Here is a 27,275-nt window from a genome sequence, read left to right as displayed (position 1 = left end):
ATATTTGGCCCAACACTCCAAGATGACACCTACACCAACAATGAAGAGGAACTAGAGGAAAGACCTTATAAACGAATGAGACTTCATTGGACACACCAACAAATTTTGACTATTTTGAAGGACAAGCCTATCGAAAGGCCACATGTACGCTAGCACTGTTAGGCACACGTCAACGTGCCGCAAGAACTTCGCAGCGCCTCCCCTGCCGCACACGCAAGCGCCCCACTAACCTCACAACGCCAGCCCTCTGCACGCACTGCCTACCGCCCCCACCTCCACGTCAATGCTCCTACACGTTCAAACGCCCGCGCGCCCCTGCTGCAACCAACGTCTACTCCCGCACACGTCTCACAACATCAATGCACCTACGCTTACACCCCATGACCTGCCGCCAGCACCCACACGCCAGCACCTCGGCACGCTCAAGCGCTCGCGTGCCCTTGCCGCCACCAGCATCCAAGCCCGCACATGCCACGTGCTCATCAGCGCTCCTGCTGGCCCAGCGCTAACACCTGCGCGCACCGCATATCCGCCAGCACCCATCACCTAATGCCCCAGCGCACACTCCAGCACCAGCGCCATGTCCGCACGCCCAACGCGCCCCATCCTAGTGCCCAACACTCCAGATCGCCGCAGACGCGCGCACCCGTCGTGCCAGCCCTGCCCCGTGCGCGCCCAGCCATGCCTTGTTGTCCAATCAATTACAAATAAGGAAAAGATTTCCTTATTATTTTAGATTAATTAGATAGTATTTGATTTTGTTTTATTTCTTTTTATTTAACAATTTTAAATTTCATCTTCAGACATGTTTTAGACATTTTAGAAATTTATCATTTTTTAATTTTCTTTTAAATTTTGTTATTTTCCTTAAATGGCCAAGGGCCTTGGCCTATATATAGGCGTGTACCCGCTCATTGTTGAGGCACTTATCTTTTGAATGACATTTTGAATAAAAACTTAGAGAGTTTTTCCCTTGCGTTCTTCAAACCCCTCCCTCAAATTTCGAATCCCTTTGTGTGGTTGAACTTAGGCTTTCGCATTGAAACCCCTTGGAGCTTGCTTGTTCGATTGGTCATCAAACTCGTGGAGTGTTTCCGGCCTCGAGCATAGTGAGTGATCTGTCTACTCAAGGTAATGACTGCAAAGCTAATCCCTTGAACCCTTAGCCTTTCAGGATGAACCAACTCTACGATTGGATTCAAGTGACTTGTGGCTCGAGTAGCTCAATACGCTTAGGTTATCGCGTATTAGCTCTAAAAAACATGCTTCTATTGGAATCTGTGTGTGGTGGCTAGGGCAACATACCCATTTTATATCGGGTTCCGATTTTAGGGCGGACGGCTAAAAATTGTACGGACACGATAATTCCCGTGTCTAGCTGTTACTGCGCAGTGAATCCATGCTCCAACTTTGGTTCACTCCAGCTTTTATTTGCTCTGCCTTGAAAATGCTTTATTCACTCTTATCTGGATTTAGCACTTCCTTGGTGTTTAGTCTTCTGCTTCCAAATCGATGCGTTTACACCAGAAATAAGAGCATTTAGTGCAATATTTAGCTACAACATTCAAGACCTGGGGCTTTTTTTGGCTCCGATTCCATTTTCTACTCTTTTCTATGCTAATTCTGCACCAAAAGCGACACACTTTAACAATTCTTTACGTAAAACTCTTTTATGGAGAGTTATCATACACCCAAACTTAAGATTTTGCTTGTCCCCAAGCAAGAACATGAACTTTTCTCTTTTTCATCAATGAAGAATGCCAGAATTCTGCACTTCAAGCAACCTGCCATATGCCTCAACCTTTCATTTTGATCAAGCTTGCTAGAACTTACATACTCTGCTAAGTACTTCAGCTGGAGCAAAGAAATGAAAGAAGCCTAAATTTGTTCACACTCCAGAAGACGCTAATTTCTATCCACCTCTAGCGTCCTTCTATTTCCCAATCTCAAGTTTAACTTCTCTTAGGGATTCCTTTCTCAAGCCTCTTTCACTAGCCTAAACCTTTAAACTTTGCACTACCAACTTAGGCTTCTTAACCATGGGCTACTAGCCCTTCCTAATCTTGCAGCCTCTTTATACTCTAGATCTAGGCTACTAGCCCATCCTTTATTGAGTTTTTTTAAGGGCTGAATTACAAGATTAAAAAGATTCATGGCTGTATACAAACACTAATAAAGGTATAAGAACTGAAAGTTCACTCTTCCAAACTTAAAAGGTTGCATTGTCTTTAATGTAGCAATGGCAATCTGGAAAGTAAAGCGTCAGCACTCCCCCAAACTTAAAGCGAATGTGAAATGAGAAATACAAGGATGTTCGCTATCAAGATATATACATGAGTGCGGAGGATTAATGCTAACAACTAAAGGGATTTAAAAGAAGAAGTTCATGCTAACTATACAAAGATAAGGGTTGGCTTTGAATAGATAACCATTGAAATTCTTCCCTAAGGTAAGTACTACCTGTGGCCAGTACTACGAGAGGGATGCTAGGGCATGGATAGGCAAACATGAACCAGAGGATGAACAAAAGAAAGCTAACACTCATTAAAATGCTCCAGCATCAACAGGGAAAAAATGCGCATTAGCAAGTTTTAGCATCAAGACTAAATACAGAGGTTTGGGCAACAAACAGATGTTGAGAACATACGATTTCTAACAACTACTTTCATTGATTTCAACAAACAGGGGTGGTATATTGGCTTAAATGTACAACAAAAACTACTTCAACAAAAACTTAAAGATAGAATTGAAATGCAAAAAACAATAAATTGAAGAAATTGAAATTCTAATCTAAAAACATTAAAGACAATGGGGGGGGGGGGGGGGGGGGGTTGAGCTTCCTTCTAAGCTACCTTCTTCCTCTGAAGAGTCGCCCGTGGGCTGATATTCCTCTTCAAAGCTGCCAGATTGCTCCAGCATCTTCAAACCAGCAGGGGGCAGTAGACGTAGACGGTGCCGCCTTTTTAATCGCTTCAGTGCTGCCAAAATTCCTACATCGCCCTTCTTTGCCTGATGGGCAAAGGCTGACTGCACCTCCTCCATATGCGTGAGCTACTTCTGGAGCTTCCCGAATTGGGCCATCATTTCATTGATGGTTGTTGCGGGCATTGCTCCAAGGCGAGTAGGGTCTTAGAGCATCAGACGCTCCAGCGTATACTTGTCTATCACCAATTTGTCTTTCATGAGCTCCTCGCCTTCAAGGACGGGGACATCTCTGCGGAGGCAGGGTCAGGCGATGAGGCTTGGAAAAAATAGACGACCAGATCTTTTTGCTGCACAATGGGCGATCTCCCGATGAATAAGCTGGCCAACGTCAATAGAATGCCCCTCCAAGATGCAAGCCAACAGAAGGACCATGTCCTTTGTAACAGACGAATCATGCGTTGTTGGCATGATTCGGCTCTTAACAAAGTAGAGCCACACATTTGCTTCAGTAGTGAGTTGACCAGACTTTAAGGAGCGGGCACATTTTTCTGTGATCTGCCAAGATGCGCCTTCTACTCCTACCAGCTACAGGGCATGATCAAGCTCTCTGATAGATGGTTGCTGGACAAACTCATTAAACTCGGCGTAGGGGTTGCTCGACAGCTTGAGGACCTTGTTGATTCGCTCAGGTGTCCAGTCCACTTCGACCTCCCGCACCACTGTGCGTCCCACTCTGTCAGCATCACAGTTGGCGTAAAACTCTCGCACTAGCCCCGTCAGCAGCGGCATAAAGGGCACACAGAAATGCTCCCATTTTAGCTTTGTTGCGCTCTCCTTGACAATCTGGGGCATATCCGCCTCTACAAAACCTTTCTCGTGGTAGAGACCCCTACTCTTAATGGCTTTGTAGCTATCCCACATTGCGGCGTCACGAACCTCTAGAAAGACGTTTGGCCGACAGGTACGATGTTGACACTCTTTGTGGAGCTTGGAGTTTGTGGTACCTGCAAAATAGATGGCCTGTTAATTCACCGTTTCCCCTTAGATGGGGAAACGGCCTTGACCGATTTCAATCTGGAAGCCGATGGCAGTTTCGAGGCTTTGGGCTTTTTGGCAGGTTAGGTCTGGGCAGTGAAGGGGAAAGGCGCTTTGTTTTGCAGGTTCTCGAGGCGGGGCAATCAGTAGGGGCGATTTTACGGAGCATCAGAGGGTGGATTTCCTCAACTACGATTGGGGTATGGGAGGTATTGATGGGAGTAGGATGAATCTAGGGTTGCGGGGTACGTGATTAAGTGGGTGGAAGGGGTAGTGGTTGGGTAGTGGAGGTTCATAGGGTGTTGGAGACTGAGAGGGGGGTGATGGTTTTAGCGGGGCTGAGAGGCGGGTGCTCAATAATGGGGGAACAGGGTTGTGTTTCATGTGCGGCTAGCGAGAGAGACGCGGTGAGGCCTGGGGCACTTACTTGAGGGCTGACAGCGGACAGAGGCGGTGGCGGAAGTTCCAAGTCGGCGTGGGTGTGCTCCGAGCTTTATGGCGTCTGTTGGGCTGGGCTTCTTTCAGCTGAGGCTTCCGACGGCGAAATCGCCTCCGTAGCTTCGTGAAACTCACCGTTCGACTCTTCACTGGCCGAGACTTCGAGCGCGACAGCTTTCTTTCGGTTGGCCTAATGATTAACTCGAGCCATGGCTACAATAGGGTTTTGGAGTTCTCACAAAGAAAAGAGAGAGGGCTCTTGGATGTTTAAGAGAGGAAGAGGAGACGGTTATAGAGCAGAGTGGGGGAAGAAAGTCGGTGAACATGGGTTTTAAAAAGGGAAGTGAGGAAAAAAAACGGGATTTGCATTTATCCCGAAAATCCACAATTCAAAATTTCCCTCCCAAATCAAAAGAAATCTTCCCCAAATCATCATAATTAATTTCTCTTCCCCATAATCTTGGAAAAGACTAACCTCTCTCTTCCAAATGATGTAGCCGTTTTTTGCCTTAAATAGTCCACCTGCACATCTGCCACGTTATAACTCTCCAAAAGAGAGCTATTTTAGTAAATAATTGGGTTAATTCGTGCATTAGCGTGAGGATCTTTATCCAAGAAGCATGCTAAAGTGAGGAATTGACTGGAAAAGTTAATTATCATATGCTAAATCCTCAAGTTGCTGAATTTATGCAAATTCTTGCTTGTTTCCCCTATTTTTGGTATATTTGTGCAGAATTTGGAGAAGTGACTGAGGAACAGTAGAATGCTAGAATTAGAGGAGAAATGTCGGAGCATTGTTGTGCGAGAGCATATCAATACTGGAGCATCACTTGCTGCAGCAATTCCTGGGTAGCGCAGAAACACGCGGGATTTTCACTTATGTCCGTACAACCCCCGTTTTATTGAGTTTTGCTCTAATTTTCAAGGGTTCTAGATAAGGGTTGTTTCACCATCATTCCCCAAGGGGGAATCGATCCCAGGAGAGAAAATACTCCAAATACAGTGCTGAAGTTGAGGATAGCAGACCCATTTCGAGGAAGAGTAGACGACAGGAAGGAGCTACTACTGGACCTTGCATGCTGGTGGTCTCCATCTGCGTTTTTCTCTCTTTCCCTGAAATGGGTTGTATTCTCCTTTCTTCCATTTTGTTTTCTTCGCCCATGTTGAGTTAAACCCCATCTTAGGGGAGATTTACATGCTGTAACTAACTTGATACTGAACCTCTAGCTGCTGCATCTATTTGTAAATAAAGTTGTTTTATTCATATTAATTTTATTTGAATCTCATTCAAATAATTTCTCTCATAATATATAGTTTTATTTATAATTAACTATATATTATAATGTATCAATATACATATAATCCCTTAAGTAATTTGAACAATTCAAATTCTTCCAAAAACTTGATCCTCGTTTTACCCGTTATGAGCTAGCAAGGGGACCTAATGGACCTACAGATCCGAAGCTCCAACGATGCAAGATTAATCGGTCAAACTCATTGACCGAGTTAATCTAGATTCGTTAACTAGGGGTCGTTCCACTAAAGACCCGCAGTTGCACTCTTCTCACTGCATAATGTTTTCGTGTCCATGGACATACGACCATTAATGACGAGTCAATCCTTCACGAGTGTTTGTAAATCAAGTTGGGTCAAATTATCGTTTTACCCCTGAGTTACATCTTACTCCTTAAACATCACTGCTCCTCTAATGAACAACCCTGTATGGTCCAACCAATAACCGGAAGTCCTTCTCGGCCAATGAGAGGGTGGGGCCCCTTGTTCAAGTCCCAGAGTCAGCATTTAAGGGAATACTCATCTACTCCCCTAAAGTCGGGGAGGAGTGAATTCCATCTTGTGAAGTTATGTTCCCAGCTCCCCACTCGGTCTCGTCCCCAAAATAGTAGGAATGTTGAGTCGGCGACTCGGGCCACTCTCACCCATATAGATCAAAGGACGAGCCCTCACGGGCAGGAGTCCATAACTCACTCAGGATTGAGAATGAGTTGCCTGGTCATCCTAAGAAATAGCAACCTATTAGCTAACGGTGTTACATCTAAAGATTGCCTATTTCATGGTCCGGTATTATACAAACTCATTGTATAGGATACCTCCACTCGCATGTCTCCACACGAATGACCTGGATCGAGTCGTCTGTAACCTTTACAGAGTGGGTCGTATCCATAGTGTTGCCAGGATAAGGTACCCAGCCTTATCCATATACTATAGACCATTTAGGTTATTCACGGGACATTATCCATTCATATATCAGGGGTATATCAAATATATACCCCGTATATCAACTATATACCCAGTATATATACTGTCCCGATTACATCATAAATAACCTTGGATGTTTAGTTTATTGGATTTTGGACAATGCAAAGCTATGATTCAACAACAAATTTATTAAATAAAACTTTATTAAATAGACATTTGTTTTTACAAAATACAAACTACGAGTTTAGGGCAACACACCCAACATCGGCTAGGTTTCTGACGAATCCAAGTAGGCATACTTTAGGTGCCGAGGTAATGCCTTAAGCTCCAAGACTGGCGGTTCTTCTACAGAAGGCTTCAGCAATTTGTACTCACGATGTGCCAGGTCTAAAGACTCATGTATACTCTTGGCTGATTTTTCTCTGTTATCTAAGTAAATAACCTTCGGGTCTTCCTCTATGTTGTCAAGGTCGCTTCCAGAGTCGACAACTTACAGATGCTCTAGCATGACTTTTGCTTCCAACTCTTCAATTAATGCCCCATCCAGGATCTTTAGCACGGAACACTCTTCTGATTCAGCTGGGAATTTGATTGAGTCGTATACTAAGAATTTAACTTCTTGATCTTGAACTCGCATCGTCAGCTCTCCCTTGTGAACTACCAGCGCTCTCCCCGTGGCAAGAAATGGCCTCCCAAGGATGATAAGGGACCTCCTTATCTGCATCATAATCTAAAATAATAAAGTCAGTAGGGAAGATGAATTTATCAACTTGTACCAAGACATCTTCAATTTTCCCTTTCCGAATGCGTGATGGATCGGTCCGCAAGTTTCAATGTCACTGTCGTAGGCCTTACTTCTCCTATACCCAGCTTGTTATAGAGAGGATAACGGCATGAGGTTGATTCTTACTCTCAGATCACATAATGTAACTGTTGGGACTTTCTCTACCTTTAAGAAGATTAGAGACTCGTGCAAGCACACACGGTCACAAGTAATACTCGAAAGTAATCCAAGGTCGAATCCTCAGTGACTTGTTACTTTTCAAAATCAAGTAATGCAGTGAAATGGTTCAAATATGCAATTGTGATTTAGGAAGAAAACAGTGGTGAAATGTTGTTGTTTGGGGTTTTAACTAACAAGCAATTTAATGAAACTCAATCTCCTTGTCTCCTACCTTAGTTTTGATGCAAAACATGGAAAACACACTATGTTGGAAAAATGCACCAGGGGCAATTCCTGACTTTTCTTGGGATTTGAGTTCTACTCTTTCACTACCGCTTTTGGTTGCTACAGAGGCTAGGGTAACCTACAATCATATTCCTATGTGTGATTACAATCCTGGAAAATATCTACCAACTCATTTGCATTATGGGTCAGAGGGCCTATGCCTAGGACCATATTTTATGCGCTTATTCCTAAGTCACATCCCATATTGGTTTCCTATTATTTTACCTAACCCATCTTTCCCAAGGTTAGGCTTTGGTGTATAAATCAAGTTCCCACTGGCCAAACGGAAAAAAGACGTAAAGAGAAGTTTTTAGAAACCAATCAAAAAAAGCGTCAGGCGCAATCTGACCAAAATCCCGAGCGTGTTGAAAATCAAATCATTTGACTAAGGCATTCCACAAGGAGGTTGATAACTAATTTAGAACATAATTAGATGAAAGTAAATGCACGAAAACATAAAGAAAGTATTTTTCATTGAATTTAAATGAATCAATAAGTCGTATAAGGAGTTCTAGCTTGACCCTCTTCTCTCTCGAGCGTGAGGGGAGTTGAAACTCGCTAAAGAACTTTAAAATAACAAAATGAACAAAGAATGGAAGAACGAACTCGAATTAAAAGCAATACGAAAGGTAAAAGCGTGAAAAATGAATAAATGAACAACTAGAACATGAACATAAACCTTAAAAACGTGTTCTACAACTAGAGAGCATCTAAAGAAGATGAAATGAAGCTTGGAATGGATGATTTGCTAATGGAGGGATGACTTCCTTTTATTGCACCATAGGTTGGTTGAAACTCGCCTCCATTTTAGGTGGAAAAGGGTTGAGATTCACCTAACCACCTCACTTGGACTTGGACTCACGATTTTGAACATGTGGGAAATGTCCTCCTCACCTTTCATTAATCAAAACGTGTGTTTGACATTTTGCCCTCCAAAAATGCGTCGGGCGCAATTCTGCAAAAATAAAATTCTGTTATTTTCTTCCAACTTTTTTTACCGCATTTATCTCATATTTTTCCAAAAGTACCATAGTTTGACTTTTATGCAAAAATAATCTATGCATGTTCTACTTTAAGAATATGTGGTCCTTTTTGGCAAATAATAATGGGAAAGGGATCAAAAACGTGGTTAAACAGGGCTACCGTCACATGTTTCTGCAGTAAAAATTCAACCATAATAGTAAGCCTTATTTTATGTCCTCTAATGGAAACGGGTATTGTGAAACTTCTAGGGTCCTTCATCTTCGCTGGAATTTTTCTCGTAGGATATTGCTGCAAGCCTTGGTCATCGCCACAGTCTCATACTCTCCCGACTTTCTCTTCTTGGTGAGTATCTCCTTTAGCAAGCTTACGTAATTCGACATATGTTCTAGAGCTTCCACCAAAGGTATGTTAACATGCAGTTGCTTCAACACATCTAAGAACTTCTTGAACTGAACGTTCTACTCTTTCTTCTGCAACCGCTTAGGATATGGTGGTGCCGGTCTATACTCTGCTGTAGCATCTGCATGCTCTGTCTACTTTCTTTTCTTGGGCACTATAGTCTGTGTTGATTCTGCTTTGGATGTGTTGATCTCTACTGGGGTGACCTTCTCACTATTATTGTCCTAAACTTTCATAGGTTGCTCCATAATTTGCACTGGTGGAGTGGGTAAAACTATCTCTACTGGTTCACTATTTTTCGCTATTTGAGATTCTCCTGATTCTTTCTGAGTAGGCTCACTCACTGACCCTGGAGCATTCAGATGTGTCGGAGGTAATGCTTTTCCACTACGCAGTGTGAGAGCTTTACATTGCTCCTTACCATCCCTCTTTCGTACTTCAGTGTCGCTTGACAATGCTCCAAAAAGTCTACTTTTCAAATGAGTTGCTAACTTGCCTACTTGCAGCTCCAGATTTCATAGTGATGCGGCCTGGCTCTGCATAGTAGCGTCATTATTGGCCATACATTGCTTCATCAACTTTTCCAGTGACGCAATCGTTCCTTCTACGGGCTTCAGAAATAGCACCTGGCCTTGATTCGCAAATCCTGGGGGATAATTTCCATTCTTCTGGTATGCTGGACCATTGGATGTGCCAACATTATTTCCTCCCTGATTTCCACTCCAACTGAAATTGGGGTGATTTCTCCAGCCAGGGTTATACGTGTTGGAATGTAGGTTGTTTCTGCTGTTTTGCGGATTGTCCAAATAGTAAACAAACTCTAGATCGCCAGGGCAATTATTATAATGATGATCTCCTTCGCAGAAGGAGCAAGAAATCCCCTGAATGTGGCTAACATTTGCCTTGCCAGCAGATTCTCCCACTGTACTCTACTGTGTCATCCTTCTCATCACTAAATCTGTCAGATTCTCAATTTTTAAATTCAGAGCAGAATATGATTCGTATTCGTTACGTCTCCTACCTCCTCTACCTTGAATAGCTCTAGGGTCTGAACATGAATGGTTGTTCGATGATATCCTTTCCAAGATATTGAATGCTTCAGCATAAGGTTTTGCTAGCAATGCATCATTCCATGGTGAGGGCATCAATGACTAGATGCGTAGCATCATCCAATCTATTGTAATATGTTTCAATCTGGATGCATCTTGGGATTCCATGGTGAGGGCATGTTTAAAGCAGTCGCTTGAAACGCTCCCATGACTCGCTCACTGATTCCCCAGCAAATTGCTGAAAGTTGTTAATATTGCTTCTGTACTTAGCGTTCTTGCTGGGTGGGAAGTACTTCATCAAGAATTTTTCGGTCAATTCATCCCAACTTGTAATGGATTCGGAAGGCAGCGACTCCAACCAAGTCCTGACTTCATCTATAAGAGAGTAGGGGAACAACTTAAGCCACAGCATTTCCTTGCTGCATTCTTCATCCTTAAACGAATTGCATACCCCCATAAAAAAAAAAAAAAAACTTCAGATGTGAATGCGGGCCTTCAGTAGGATGTCTGTGAAATTGGCCCACTGTCTGGAGATCTGAAACATTATCGGCTTGAGTTCGAACTTTGGGGCTGCAATTTCAGGCTCCATGATTACTGGGTTGAAATTATAGAAAGTCGAAGCTACATACGCCCTAATTTCTCTACAATGTCATCTGCTAGTAATACAACATTGAGAGGGGCACTGCTACCTCAAGGTCAGTAGTAACAAGAACCTCATCTACTTTTTCCTCAATCTTCACATTCGGTGGAATAGGTTGGCGCATATTTGGGTTCGGTGGATTCATATTTGCTTCAGCTTGGGTTCTTCTTTGTTCTCGTCGATTTCTATGGAAAGTTCGTTTTATCTCGTGATTGATAATATATTCCAAGCTCTCAAAATCGTTCATGTACCTACAACCACACAGAAATGTGAGAAAAAGAAAACTCTATTAAGCATTGTATCTACAAACACTATTGTTTAAAATAAAATCACTAAGGTCCCCGGCAACGACGCCAAAACTTGTTACGTCCACACAACCGTGCTGACAACACGTCCAAGTATACACAAAATGTTGATTGTAGTATGAAACAAGGTCGAATCCATAGGAACTTCAAATGATATTTGAAATGGTGTTCACAGATACCAAAAGCGTAAAATAAAGAAGTATAGATGTTGTTTTGCAACTTAAATAAGTAAACATAAAATGAACAAAGCAATAAACAAACCGCAACAGCAGACACACTTCGTAAAGCTGATAACAAAAAGAAGTACCAGCACAGAATATGAAAACGGGGAGATAATAGATCTGGAAAAGTGGTGGAGATTCACATGCATTCACAGACTTATCAACCTACCCTCTAGCTAACAACATTCACTAGTGCCCAACTCGACTTGGTTCCCTTCCGAGACCCTCGAATATGGAAACCCACAACTCCCATTGCTAAGTTTCCAAGAAATCAAAACAAGTTCTAGGCATGATTAGGGAACCTCATTCCTGATAGTCCACAAAATACAATAGAAAAGTGTTAATCACAAATGAAGCAAATCAGCAACCGCAAACCTTCCCGAGTCAATACCGAAGCTAGCAAACAGAAGAAAGTGGCTAACAATATTGAGTAAGATATAAGAAATAAACACATCTTCATTTACAAATGAGTAAAGTAGCTAGAGATTCAGTTTTACAGCAGTTACAGCAAGGGAATCTCCTCCGAAATAGAGTTTAGCTCATAAATGAAGAAGAAAATACAGTGGGTAGAAGAGGAAAACAACCCATCTTAGGGAGACATCAGAAAATCGAAGAAGAAGAAGTTGACAGCTCGAGACTGTCGTGGAATATCCCCTTCTAGCGTCAGCTTTCTGGCCTGAAAATGGAGAGAATCGTCCTCCTTGTCGTTTCAGCTCTAAAAAACATGCTTCTATTAGGATCTGTGTATGGCGGCTAGGGCAACATACCCCTTTTATATTGGGTTCCGATTTTAGGGCACCCAGCTAAAAATTATACGGACATGGTAATTCCCATGTCTGGGTTGTTACTGCGCAGTGAATCCATGCTCCAACTTTGCTTCGCTCCAGCATTTATCTCCTCTGCCTTGAAAATGTTTTGCTCACTCTTATCTAGATTTAGCACTCCCTTGGTGTCTTCTACTTCCAAACCTGTGCATTTACACCAGAAATAAGAACATTTAGTGCAATATTTAGCTACCGTATTCAAGACCTGGGGCTTTTAGCTCGGATTCAATTTTCTACTCTTTTCTATGCTAATTGGGCACCAAAACCGACATACTTTAACAATTCTTTCCATAAAATCACTCGAATAAACACTAGAAATAACTCTCTTATGGAGAGTTATCGGTATGCCAAACCTACAGATGAGTTTCGTCCACACGAAGTTCGTGATTTTTGCCTCAGTTATAGTGGTCAGTGGCTTGGCCTCTGCTCACTTGGTGAAATAATCCATAACTACTATAGCGAACTCTGTTTGGTCCTTTCTAGGTGGGAGGCCCAATGAGGTCGATCTCCCATTGGGCGAATGGCTAAGGATTGGAGATCGACATGAGGAGCTCGGGCGTCTTATTTATCGCTGCTGCAAACCTCTAGCACCGATTACATCTGCAAGCGAACTCCATGGTGTCTCGCCCCATGGTGTGCCAGTAGTAGCCCTGTCTCGGCCTCCTGCGTTATTGTCGCATACCCCTTCGTGGATCTCTCTTAGGGCATAGTTCGCCTCTCCAGATCTAGGCATCTCAGTAGTGGGAGAGAGAATCTTCGCTTGTATAGTACGTCGCCCCGGAGGATGTATCCTGCTGACTTGCGTCTCACCTTCTTGACTTCAACCTATTTTGGTAGGTCTTCACCCGAAGAAAGACCTTCATGGGATCCATCCAGGTCGAGGCCATTACCTCTATGCGCATTGCTTCCTGCTCCTGAACAGAGGTAGGGGTGAGCAAATGAACCCAAAAAATTGAACCAACCAACCAAAACCAACCAAACCAAAGTCGTGGTCGGTCGGTTTCCAAAGAGGATCGGTCGGTGGTCGGTTCTAGAATTCTAGAACCGACCTGGCATCAATTAACCCCTCATACCGACCAACCAACCAATGGTATACACTAACATTAAAAAAATATATTTTATTTATATTTATTCTTGTCCTATTCTTTAGGGTTTTGTGCCACCGCTCACCGAGCCCCCAAATCTGATTTTCATTCACAGCTCCCCAAAAATCTGATTTTCATTCACAGCCTCTCAAGTTTAATTTTCTTCACAACTCCCAAAAATCTTAGGTCTTTTCACCATCCACTCTTGCAGTAAAACTAACAGCTCTCACGCCTTGTGTAAGTATCTCTCCATTCGACCATCCTTAGCTTGATACTTCTCAGTGATTTAATTGACTACGAGCTGCGAATCGCCCCTGATGTCCAAACGCGTGGCCCACATGGCTTCTGCCATGCACAGGCCGGCTATCAGTGCTTCGTACTTTGCTTCATTGTTTGAAGCTGAGAAGTTGAACCTTACCGCGTACTCGAACTGATCTCTATTGGATGCCTGGAGGACTCCGACCCCACTACCTTTCTCGTTTGAGGACCCATCGACGTTGAGGACCTATCTGCTTAGGTTTTCTTTTCCCGAGATGGGGAATGGAGAGAGTTCTGCAATGAAGTCAACCGCCGCTTGACCCTTCGCTTGTTAGTGGTTTTGATAACAGTGGTGTCGAGCTCAGGTAGCTCTTGAGCTCGTCGAAAGCCACTTGGCATTTTGGGGCCACTCAAAGTGCTCTTTCTTCCGTATGACCTTGAAGACTGGCAGGCATTTATCTGTAGATCGTGACACGAAACAATTCAATGCAGCGATCCTCTCATTGAGACATTGGAGATGTTTTAGATTATGAGGCAGTTGCATGTCTAATACAGCTCGGATCTTCTCAGGGTTTGCCTCTATTCCGTGCTGGTTGATCATGAATCTTAGGAACTCGCCAAAAGAGACCCCGAACGCACATTTCTCCAGATTAAGTTTCATCTGATACTTTTGGAGGATTTCGAATGTCTCCATCAGGTCGGCTATGTGGGAGGTCGTCTTCTTGCTTTTTACCAACATGTCGTCCACATATACTTCCATGTTCCGACCTATCTGGTCGGTGAACATCTTATTGACCATGCATTGATAGGTCGTTCCATTGTTCTTTAGCCCAAAAGGCATTACTTTGTAGCAGTAGAGTCATTAGTCGGTGATGAACGAGGTGTGTTCTTGGTAGGGGGTGTGCATTTTTATTTGGTTATACCCTTGATAGGAATCCATGAAGCTCAAGATTTCGTGACCTGATGTTGTGTCGACCAGCTGGTTGATCCCTGGGAAGGGGAAGCTACCCTTTGGCAAGCCCTATTTAAGTTATTGAAGTCTATGCACATCCTCCATTTTTCGTTTGATTTTTTTATTAACACTACATTCGAGAGCCACACAGGGTAATTAACTTATTCGATATATTCAGCTTTCAAAAGTTTTTGGACTTCTTCTACAATAGCTGCGCTTCTTTCAGAGTTTACAAGTCGTCTTTTTTATTTTATAGGTCGCACATAAGGGTCTACATTGAGACGATGAACTATGATGTTGGGATCGATCACAGATATGTCTTCGTGTGACCAAGTGAATATGTCGATGTTGCTCTTCAAAAACTAGATGAGCTTTTCCCTCTCGGTGGCCCCCAGCTTTGTACCGATGCTTGCGCACTTCTTTGGGTCGAGCAATGGGACAAGCTCCAGGTCTTTCGTGGGCTCTCCATGGCTCTACTCGTCAAGTGACTTGGCTGTTTGGAGCTCAGGGCCCCCGGTGATGGCGTTGCAGGTCAGTTTGAGGGCCATCACATTGCATTCCCTCGAGGTCTTCTGTTCGCCTCGTATCGTCCCCACTTCCTTAAGAGTTCGGTATTTCTTTGCTTGATGAAGTGTAGATGGCACAGCCTACAGGTTGTGGATGATAGGTCGGTCGAATATTGCGTTGTACGCAGACCTGACTTCGACCACTACAAAATATGTCATCCTTGAGGTCTGGTGTTCTCCTACCCCTAAAGTTATGAGGAGGCCTATGCATCCCTTAGGCTTAAACAATTGCCCTGCAAAACCGATCAGCAGAGTGGGGCTAGGTCTAAGCTAACCTCGATCCCATCCCAAAGCAATGTAAGTAGAAAATGATAGAATGTTAGCTGAAACACCTCCATCAACCAGTATGCACCCCACTGTCACATGGTTGATTTGGGCTACTATGACCAAGGCATCATTGTGAGGGCTGTACATGACCTTCATATCTTCCTCCGGAAATGGGATCTAATAGGGGATGAGTTGTGTTCGCCCATACTTCATGGCGAGCTTCTCAAGCTAGTGCTTTGCGCTTGTTTCCCGTTTGGCCCCCACTTGGTCCTTAAGATCATTTTGACACGACCCATCCAAGAATACCTACTAGTTCAAGAACAGGCCGCGCCGACCATGGTCCCCACTTGGTGCGGAGTCTATAGTCTAATTTCTTCTAAACTTTTAAAGTAACTTTTACATTACATCTATTCTTACACCCTTTCTAGATACACTATTCATGATGTACCTACAAATGATATGCAATTTCTCAACGACTCTGGATGCCAGAAGCTGATCCACTATTTCTTTGAAACTCATATACAACTTGGGGAAAAAACAAAGGATAAAGAGTGAGCTGGAAAGCTTAGTGGGTGGTAAGTTAATATGAAAATAATATTGTAAAACTTCTTTCCATAAACAACTGAAGTTTTGAAGCTCTGCAAAACATACTTCAAAATAATAAACTTTTTCATTTAAATTTCGTAAATTTTGGGCCACTAAAAACTCAGTAAACTTTTTCATTATAAACTTGTAACAACACACATTTTCTAAATAAATTTGTAAAATCGTTCTCTTCAAACATAAACAGAGGTAGGAAAACACTTTCTAAAATCACTTTATAAAAACATATGAAATATCTTCTTTCAACCATAAAACAGCTTAAGAAAACTCAATACCACATATGTACCCATATTCTATTCTTGTTCTAGTCTACTGGCACAGAGTAATCTCAATACACACACCAGAATAATTCTATTTCTGGTTTACTGGCGTAGAGTAATCTCAATACACATAGCAGAATAATTCTATTTCTGGTCCACTGGCATAGAGTAATCTCAATACACACAATAGAATAATTCTCTCAATGCACGGAGTAAAATGGTCCTAAAGACTTTCTATTTCTGGGTATACAATAGAAACACATTCATATAGCATACGAGTAATCACCTGGATACAATAATATGGTGGTTTGAAAACTTATTTCTGTATAAAATTCTCAATCTGATAAATAGTTCTAAAATTCTTATTTTCTTCTTTCTAAGAGCTTCTCTTTCCTAAACCAGTTCTAAAATATTTATTTCTAACTTTCTCAAACCTTTCTTTCTAAGAACACTTCATAAAATTCTATTTCTCAAACTATTTTTGAAATCTTGATTTTATAAAAATTCTAAAACAATTTCTGAAATCTCTCGGTCTTAATAACATTTCATAAAAGTTTCTCAAATTCTTTATGAAATCTTTCTTTCTAAAATCTTTATACAATTCTCTAAAAACATAAAACATTTCTAATTCTTATTAAATACAGTTATTCTCAAAACATTTCTAACATCATTATTTCTAACAACATTCAATAAACTTCAAACATTTCTCTGGAATCATTATTTAGAAATTCTTAGAAACATTTCTAAATTCTCAGACAAACACATTTTATTTCGTTCTAATTTGAACATTTCTTAAATTTCAAATATTTTTCTAAATCATAGAACATTTCTCTAAATTCTAAAACATTTCTAAAATCTCAAACAATCAGAGTTATTTTCATTCTCAACAGAAATACTATAACATATATCATACATATAATTTCTCGAAATTCTATAATAGTAAATATCTAAAAACATTTCTGAAAATAATTACTCATAAATCCAATAATAATATCCAAAACGTATAATAAAATAATTACTCACAAATCCTTCAAACTGAGATATTCGCAACTTTTCTGACCTAAAATATCAATTTAATACCAAATTAATTCACTTAATTCCAACATAAACTTTATTTCAACTTAAATCATAATATCTTCAAAACAAACCAATTATCCAAATTCATAACCTCATTCTCTCTCTTCATTTAAAAATATCACTTATTCTCTTTTATATTACTCAGGAGTGTGACCCACAATTTACCAATCAATTTCACTTTCCCTCGATTCATTCACTTTAGCAACACCTTTAGTTTTACCCAATTCATTTTTCTTTTCTTATTTAATTTTTATCCCAAAATTCCTTTCTCTCTCTTCCAATAACAACCTTCATCTTCTTCTTCTTCTTTCTTCTCCATTAAAACCCACCAATTTTCTCCCGTTCTTCCTTCCTCCTCTTTCTTTTCTTTTTTTTTCCTCAACCAATAACCCATTTCCACTTGATTTGTGTTACATCTTCAATCCCCTTAACAAAACCCTTAAGCTTGGCCCTCATTATTTTTCATCTTCCTTCTTCAACAGCCCTAACAAATTCTTTGTCCAGTTTCTGCCATAAACCAAAAAATAAAAGCTACCTTCTCTGTAAAATTGATTAGTAAGGTCAAAATCTATTTCTTTAACTCTTTTAACCGGATTTTTGAATAAATAAAATGATGGAAGAACAAACCCACAACTAAGTTCCAATTTCCATTCATTCCAAATTTCTTTTCACAATAATCTCAAACATAACTAGTTACCAATTTCACTTCTTCCTCAAAAGATCTGAAAATCATTCCAAAATTAACAGAAATCTCCTTTTCTCCTCCTATTCTTTTCATTATTTTATGTTCTTTTGTTTTCTTTCCTTCTTTCTTTTATTTTCTTTCCTTTAAAGCCATTTGTTTTACACGTGCTCCAAAACCAAAATTTCCTTTCTTTTTTTTATTTCATTGGTGGTAAAGGACCATAATGTCCTCATAAACCAACTCAAGTAAAAATTCCAAATTCCAACTCAAGTAAAAATTCTAAATTTCTTCTTTACTTTTCTTTTTTATTTTTACAACTTAAATGATAAACGTGTCCTTACAATATTGATCACGGCAGGTCGGTTTGAGGGAGACCGCATCCTCTCCCTTTCCGTCCTTTCTCCTCTCGAGTTGCCTGCTTTCTTTCCTCCTCTGCTGGGAGCTCCCCCCCCCCCCCCCCCCAAACATGCTTCTTGAAATATCCCTTCTAGATGAGGCCCCCAATCGGCCTCTTCAAGTTGTAGCAGTCAGAGGTGTCGTGACCATGGTCCTTGTGAAAATGGTAGAACTTAAACCTGTTGCGCTTCTTAGGGTCTCGGTGCATGGGTTAGGCTCGGTAAGCAGGTCGAACTTCGAATCATGGATATTAGCGAGGATCTCAGCTACCGAGATGTTCAAAGGCATGAAGCGATCATACTACTCAGGTCGGCCGTGCTTCTGATCCTGCTTTTTCCGGGAGTTGCAGTCGTACTGTCGCCAGCATTGCAGCGACCTTCTGGTGCTATCCCGACCTCTTCTTTCGCGTGACGAGCTGGCTCTTGACGGGTCTTCCAAGAATTAGCTCACTGGCTTGCATAAACTTTCTAGCTCGCTCAATGCTAGCTTCGATAGTGAACTCAAACTTTTTAGCGAACGACCACTTTAACTGTTTGTGGCGTACTCCCGAAGCGAACGCTGAGCAGGCGAACTCCTCGTTGCATGATACCCTGATCTGTGCGGTGAGGAATCTTCTCACTTAATCCCTCAAGCTTTCCTCCGACTTCTGTCTTATATTGAATAGGCACTGAGCTGAATGCAGAGTCTCTTGTTGTGCTGCAAACTGGGCTATAAATGCCTTGTGGAGCTGTTTCCAAGAGGAAATGGAGTGAGCCAATAGCTGCCAGTACCATTTCCTCGCTGACCCTTGCAAAGTCACAGAGAATGAGATACATGATTAAACGACAATGAGATACATGATGGGGATCACATTTCAATACTCTAGTCAGCTTTATCGAGACAATTGTAGAGGATGGGTCAACTTCTGAACAAAAATATGAAGCAAAGGTTCTAATAAATTCGATTCAGACATTTGATTTCATTTTTCATATGCATCTTATGAAAGTTGTATTGGTAATCACAAATGAATTGTCTCAAGCACTATAGAGTAAAGATCAAGATATCGTGAGTGTAGTGAATTTGGTCAGGATTTGTAAAGAAAAATTACAAACAATGAGAGAATTAAGTTGGGATTCAATACTAGATCAAGTTTCTAATTTTTGTGATAAGCATGATATTGAAATGCTTGAGATGAATGCTATGTTTTCAATTCGAGAGAGGAAAAGACGAAAATCTCAGCCAATCACAAATATGCACCATTACCGTGTTGAGGTTTCTTACACGATCATTGATATGCAACTTCAAGAGCCGAACAATCATTTTACCGAAACAAGTACAGATCTGCTTCTTTGTGTAGCATGCCTGAATCCGAGCAACTCATTTGCTGCTTTTGAAAGACAAAACTTATTCGTCTCGCTCAGTTTTATTCTAGAGATTTTTCAACTACTGATCTTGTTGTTCTTGAGGACCAGCTTCAAATTACGTCATTGATATGCGTTCAGATACTATATTTGTTGAACTAACAAATATCAGTGATCTTGCACTAAACATGGTGAGGACAACTAAAGATAAAGTTTATCCATTCTTATCACATGCATTGATAAAGATTTATTTGATAAAATAGATAATGAAGTTATTATGCAGCGATTTCATAATATGAAAACTCATAGAAGACAATTATGATGTATTAAATTATAGCTCATTTCATTTATGATTTTGTAGAATTACTTTTTTTTTTTTACTTCAAAGAATTACTTATTAAATTAGTATAAAGCTTCCTGAACAAAATTTCTAGATCCGCCTGTTCTCTGGCTCAACAAAATTAAGCTAGTTCAAACTTTGTCTTTGCAAAAGATGAGGGGTGGTTGAGGGGCCAGAAAAGGGAGAACGATGAGGTTTTTGTTTGTAAAAACGGCTTGCGAGAATCCTCAAGTTCTCCATGACTTTTTTCTGCCATTTCCTATTACTCACCATATTCCCTCCAACAAGTCTAAGCATCATATTGTATACTTGAGTCTTTCTTTATACTTCTACTAGAAATGTATCAGATTGGTAAACTACCTCTATAGTTACAGAATTATAATTTTAATCAATATTGCTTCCATAGCTTGCAGAATGCAAGCAGAGGAGGACATGGATCTTCCAAAAACAAGATCGGAACAGTCTCATCTATCTTCTCTTAATTTTTATGTGTGCAACTTCACTGCCTTTTCTAGTCTTTTAACTGTTCATATTTGTTGGGTCAATCTTTAAATTTAGATTCTATTGATGGACGTGTCTATTACGTCTCTAAATTTTAAAAGTTCAATTACGTCTCTAAATTTTGAGTTGTGACTTTACGTAGATCTTGCTGTTAGCTAAATAATAATGTGACATACCTTTGACTCAATACGGTAGACAAATGGTAGAAGGAGGCAGAGAGTTGAACATATTAGAGTGGCATGATTTGTAAAAGAATTGATATGCTAAAGGAGCTCTCTCTCTATATGCTTTTCTTTCTATATATGTATGAAGATCTTTAACTGCTCACGTCCAAAGTAAAGTTTTGAATTCAAGTAGCCGTAGTGCTGTGTACAAGTTCTCTAGTGTAATCGCTGTGTTTCATGGTTTTGTTTTCATTCTATAAGCGAAGAGAAATTCTCTCTTTCTATATTAGATTGCAATGGAATTAGTTGCTACGGATTTCCTATTAAAAAAAAAAGAGAAGAAGAAAAAGGAATCAGCTGCGAATGGTTGGAAATTTCCTTAGTTAAGCTTCTTCGACTATGTTGGGTAAGTTTGTTAAAGAAACAATAATTGAAAAGGGTGTGATAAGTGCCAAAACGAGCATAGTTCAGCGGTAATTGACATATACTTCCAATCAAGAGGTTGTGAGTTCGATCCCCAACTTTCCATACTCACGAGTTGTACTTGAAAAGAAACTTCTAAAAAAAGAAAAGGGTGTGATAAGTGTTGAAAAATGCTTTACAATTCCTTTTGGGATCTTTGTAAAAAAATTTCGTTTCCACTTGTTTTGCCATTACTAAACCCTTCTGTAATTATGGAATCACTCGCATAGTCGCCAATTGGTGGCTGGAGATTTCTCTATCTCCTTTTTATTCTCTGGTTTTGGTAATGAAAGTATATCAGGGGAAAAAAAGAGGAAAAAAAAGTTCTTAGGTAAAGGTTTACTAGCTAAGATTCTACCACGTATCTAATCTTGTTCTTTGTTGAGACCGAGTAGAAATGTTGACACTTTTCATTTCAATAATTTTCTTATATTTTGTTGCATCTGAAGTGCAATTCCAACAACAATTTTCAAACATATAATTATAATTCAAAATTGGGTAACTTGCATATTACCTTGTTTTAGCTCATATTTCTTATTAATCTTTAAATAAAATTTTCAAGTCTTTTTATCTGATTCCTATGCCACTGTTAATGTTACGGGCTACATATTAATTATAATTCAAAGTTCAATAAGGAAATTAAAATTTTTTAAAGTTTAGGAAGTAAATAGATTCCATCATCAAATTTAGGGACTTAATTGTAATGTAATCTTTTTTTTTCTTTATCTTTTTTCTGTTAAAATTATTAGAATTAAAAATTCAACAAGGAAACTAGAACTTTTTTGCTGTACTTTTATCTGATTTCTAGAGAAAAGCCAATAGTTGGTATTGTGCATTCATAGCTGTTAGGCCAAATTTGGGAAATTTGAATTATGACGACTTATCATTCACAGTAGTTGACATTCCAGGTCTCATAAAGGGTGCACATGTAAATCGTGGACTCGGGCACACATTCTTGCATCACATCGAACGCATGAGGGTTCTGGCGTATGTGCTAGACTTGGTTTCTGCATTAGGCGGTAGAAAAGGGATATCCATGAGAGTATATGTACCCGATACACATTAATATAAACTATATTGTTCCTTTGAAATTTAATTTATCTTAAATTTGAACATTTCAAACTTTTTTTAATTTTTTCCAACGTAATTGATCAATGAATTTTAAAGTAAGAAGGGACTTTATGAACATACCGATTATAAGCTCCAATGATACAAAATCAATTAATTATTTTATTAATTAATTAACCTTCTTTCATAACCTAATGCTACTCCACTATAAATTAATCTGGAAGTTGCATTCTTATGTATTGTAAGAAATTTTTCTTATGCTTTTATAGATTTGAATAGCTTGAATTGCTACAGCTGACTTATGTATATGCATTTACATTTGACACTATATATACCGTTATTTTTTCTGGAACTGTTCATTCAAGTTCGATCAAATCAATGGCTCATTCATCATTAGAAGAATAAGAAGACTAACTAGGCAAAACCAAGATCAGAATGGATCAGAAGCTTGGTCACTGGTTCCACCGACTAGAATATTAGAGTGATTCAGTCGATAAAGAGGTGCGCTTGAAGTGGGGGGTGTGCTGTCCGTATTGGGCCCTTCCCCATAAGGCCCCACCGTCGGGGCATAAGCGCCCTCTTGCTACCCATATACGAGATACCGTCTTAGCCTTCCCTGACCTGGATCGCTCCCCCACCTGTTGCGTTCATGATCGGCCTACTCAACTGTGTATCGATCGAAAGAGTGTCAGGGTAAGTTTCTCTAAACAAGTTCTTCTAAAAACGAAAACATGACAACTGAAGAAACCAGAAGCGAAATAAAAATCCTTGTCAAGTAGTTGCTCTTTGGAATCTGACGATATATGCATTATTGATTTTATATACTAGTCTCCCATGTTACTGCAGGGCTTAAACTGAACAAAAAATGAAAGAATAGTGTATAATAAAGTAAGTGTTAACTATCTCAAGTCATCTTGGGGATGTAGCTCAGCTGGTAGAGCGCTCACTTAGCATCGAGAGATACGGGGATCGATACCCCGCATCTCCACTTTTTCTTGTTAATTTTACATCCCCTTGATTAAAAATTAATACAAGTTTTATGTTTAATGAACAGTACACAATTTTCAACCATGTGGGCGTGCCGGAGTGGTTATCGGGCATGACTAGAAATCATGTGGGCTTTGCCCGCGCAGGTTAGGTTTGAATCCTGCCGTTCACGGCTTATTTATTTTATATTTTTCTTGCTTCTGACTTTTTTTGTTAAGACTTTTAATTATAGACTTATCCTCCTCTTCCTTTATCCTACGCTTTTACCCCTTCAAATATATTTTTATTGCTTCTGACTTTTTTTTTAAGACTTTTAATTATAGACTTATCCTCCCCTTCCTCTGTCCTACGCTTTTACCCCTTCAAACTTCGACCACCCCACTTTGAACACCTCATCGATTTGGCTAAATTTATTTTACCTCATTTTATTTAATATTTTGGTTAAATCGAGTTGGACCAAATGACTTACCATTCTAATCTTGTTGTCAAGAACACGAAATTGAAAAGGAAAATTTGTTTCATTATTATTGGCTAGTGAGTATTATTGATAAGAATCCATTCTTTTACTTATATTTAAATTTCCTTTTTTATTCGATAAAAATTTGGTTAAAAAACACATTTGGTCTCTAAACTTTGATGTAACGATTTAGTTCCTGAACTTTCAAAAGTAACAATTTAGTCCATGTACTTTGAAATTAGTTACATTTTAGTCGTTAAAATTTTGGTTAGATTTAACGGAAGTGTGACGTGGTTGTACGTGTGTACAAATTAAATGGACAATTGTATAACCGGTTGGTTCAATCCCAAAACGATTCAAATTTGGACCGGTTGAGAACTTAAAAAATATATATATATATATATATATATATAATGAAAAATGTCCTCTCTTTCACGACTTCTTCTTAGCATATTCTCCGGCACTATCTTCCGCACCCTGAAGCCCCCAACCCTCTCTTCCTCCTCTCCGCCGCCATGATACAGAAGTTTGTCGCTGGCGTCAACCCCACCCCTGCCGACGGGGGTGGTTTAGATAAAAGATAAATTACAAATGAGCAGTGGTTCCAATTCTCCCATTTGATAACAACATAACCCTTCCCTTCCCCCTCTCATTTCCTAATGTTGGGTTTTCACTCCTCTCCTCTCCCCTTGTTCTATTTTTTTCCCTTTCAATCCCTCTTCTTCTCAATTGACCCACAGAGATGGTTTGATTGAAAATTCTCTCAATTTTGTGAGTTTTCTTTAATTTTTTTCTTGATTTTCTCAAAAGAAGAAGATCCAGAAGACGAAGGAGATTGCAGTGGCAATAGCGAAATCCTCCACTTTTAAATCCAATCATGGCGGCACCGAATCGGTACAGCGCAGAAAGAGGGGCAGACCTCGCAAGGTTGTGATGAAGCACAAAACGAAGAGAAGAACGAGGAACTTTTGCCGTCAGAAGTTGCAAAAATACCGCCGGAGAAGAAAGTTAAAACCACCGAAGATGAGCAACCGCCGCCGCCCACTGTGGAAGGAGGTGAAAAACAAGAACCAAATGAGAAGCAGAGGAAGGAGGAGGAAGAGAGATGAAAGGGAAGACATTTTCATTTTATAACATTTGTAGTTCTAAACTGGTTCAAATTTGAATCCAACCGATACGCCGTTAAAGTCGAGAGAGAAGTCTCTAAAGCCGCTATGGTCTGGGCTCTCACTCACGTCGTCCGTCCTGGCAAAGTGGGCGGGGCAATCATATGCTCGGCGAGGAAAGCGCTTGACGAACCTGGTCTCCAACCGGCACAGAAATTTGCCCAGCACAAGTCGTAAACTTCGGATCTTATGTTCCTTTCGTCAAAGGGTGACTGAGAGAGAATTTGGGCCTGGCGTGCATCCGGTTCGGTCAACAATAAGGTACAAAGCGGATTTCAAAAATGGGCTTGAAGTTCCATTATCGTTAGGTCGAAGATCTCTACTAGGTTTAGTGCACTTTGGTAGTTGCGAATGTTGCCGTCACAGCGAAGAAAGGCCGAATGGAAGGGGGCAGTCAGCTGGCTGCTTCTTGGCCACGCCCCCCTGCAACTAGATACGAGATACTTGATCTAAATTCGAAAATAGGAAATTGCATACCATTCGCCGATATACGTATAGGAACATGGGTACATGATATAGAATGTCATCCAGGTCAAAGCGCAAAGCTGAGATTGAACCAACCGCCTGCATAGTTGTCCATTTAATTTGCACACATGTACATCCACGTCACGCTTTCGTTTAATCTAACCAAAATTTTAACAGCAGGGACTAAAATATAACAAATTTAAAAGTACAGGAATTAAATTGTTACTTTTGAAAGTTCAGGGACTAAATCGTTAGTTTATTCAAAGTTCAGGGACCAAATGTATTTTTTAACCTAAAAATTTTAAGTCACTTTTTCTATTTTAAAATAGATGCAAATTTCTTCTTCTCCCCCTCCCTTTTTTGTTAAATTTTATTTCAAGGATGAAATTGGATGGTGTATTGCCTTGAAACCATGTCAACTTAAACTTATAATTTTTTTTAATGTTTTTCTATATTAATTAGGGACTTTAAAAGACAAGCTATAGGAATATGTTAGTATTATGAATATATATTTGTTTACACTAATGTATTCCTATAATTTATTCGTGGACTACCACTTATCTTAAAGTTTCAAGTTTGAGTCTTACGTTGATTGTTGCTCAATCCAGGCAACAAGACTTGATTATAAATATTGTGCCCATCATATAAAACTATGACAATTCACAAAGTTTTTTTTTAGTGCAACATGTGGGGTGGGGGATCAAACTCACCTTTAGGTTGGAGGTATATGTCAATTACCGCTGAGTTATACTCGCTTTTGCAATTCACAATTGTTATAGTTTATGTTATGAGATTTAGAATGTATTTGGGAGTGATTTTGACATGACCAAAATCACTTTTGTCATTGTCAAAATCACTTCTCTTTCTATTGATCATATTTGGAAAATTAGAAATTTGATTTTAGGAAAGCTTAAAATCACTTTAAATGAGTTTTAAGGTATCACTTTCATGGTGATTTTGGAAAATATAATTAATTCTATTTAAATCTCTTTTTTCAAAATCACTTATTCTACCATCACTCCCAAACACATCATTAGTTTCAGAGCTTGAACACCAAGTGTTCAGATCGGCTATCGTTAGGGGTGTCCAACAAGATCGACGAAGAGGGGGCCGAGCAAGTGTACAAGGAGTTAAAATCGAGAGTGCACGGGTTCCCATCTTTCGTGTCTGTGATGTTATGGAAGAGGGTGTTGCAGAACTTAAAAGCTGGTCTTAAGAACCTTGTGAATGGTGAAACATCTTATAGACTTAAAAGGTAGATGAGATTATTGTTGATTAGGTGCTTGGAACTTTAGAGGGGTTATTGTAGAAGAATAGACATATTTATTTAGGTAATTTGCTCAAAGTCCCATGGATTTTGTAAAAATTAATAAAAGATGCTTTTTAATGACAAGTCAGCACCAAGAAATGAAGGCAAACAATTAGAACAATTCTGCACTACATCAAATGAAGCCATTACAGAATGCTTTTGTGCTGACTTTTCTCAACTTGGGATGCTAATGCCAAGAGGGAGCTTAAATAATTATTTCTCCATTATATTCTTTCGAAAGTTTCAAATATTTTCTGTCTTTTTTATTATGACAAAATGGCTTATTTCAATGAGACTGTGCAGTACAAGAACTAAAATCCAACTCTAGTTTAAAACTAAATGCAATTCTCTGAAGGAGAAAAATCGAAACATACATGTGGAACCCATTTTAAGTTTTCAGTTCAACTCAAAGGGCAATTTTTGAAACAATTGAAGCATATAAAAAGCTATTATTGAACCAATAAATAAATAATGAAAAATACTAACCTTTATTCACAATGATTTAGAGTTTGTTTATACTATAGTAGACAAATAGAAAATGACCATTGTCTTCCCAAAAAAAAAAAAAAAAAAACAAACCAGTATCAGTTGATCTAGTTACC

At 39.7% G+C, this 27,275-nt stretch overlaps 2 non-coding genes and 1 pseudogene across 2 annotated transcripts; all 3 read left to right on the top strand.

Annotated features, from left to right (window-relative positions):
• Positions 1-10,436: 10,436 nt before the first annotated feature.
• On the top strand, positions 10,437-10,542 carry LOC148211294 (small nucleolar RNA R71). Its single transcript, XR_015791117.1, has one exon. It is a non-coding gene; the product is annotated as a small nucleolar RNA R71 (small nucleolar RNA).
• A 7,942-nt stretch (positions 10,543-18,484) lies between these two features.
• LOC148211293 (uncharacterized) lies at positions 18,485-20,017 on the top strand (annotated as a pseudogene).
• A 3,344-nt stretch (positions 20,018-23,361) lies between these two features.
• TRNAS-AGA (transfer RNA serine (anticodon AGA)) lies at positions 23,362-23,448 on the top strand. Its single transcript has one exon. It is a non-coding gene; the product is annotated as a tRNA-Ser (tRNA).
• Positions 23,449-27,275: the final 3,827 nt, after the last annotated feature.

The sequence above is a fragment of the Momordica charantia genome (genome assembly GCF_013281855.1).
Source record: "Momordica charantia cultivar OHB3-1 chromosome 5 unlocalized genomic scaffold, Mcharantia_2.0 BLBB01000005.1, whole genome shotgun sequence".
In the NCBI taxonomy this organism is placed as follows: Eukaryota; Viridiplantae; Streptophyta; class Magnoliopsida; order Cucurbitales; family Cucurbitaceae; genus Momordica; species Momordica charantia.
Note: the sequence above shows the minus strand (reverse complement) of the source record. Positions and strands in the feature narration are given on the sequence as shown.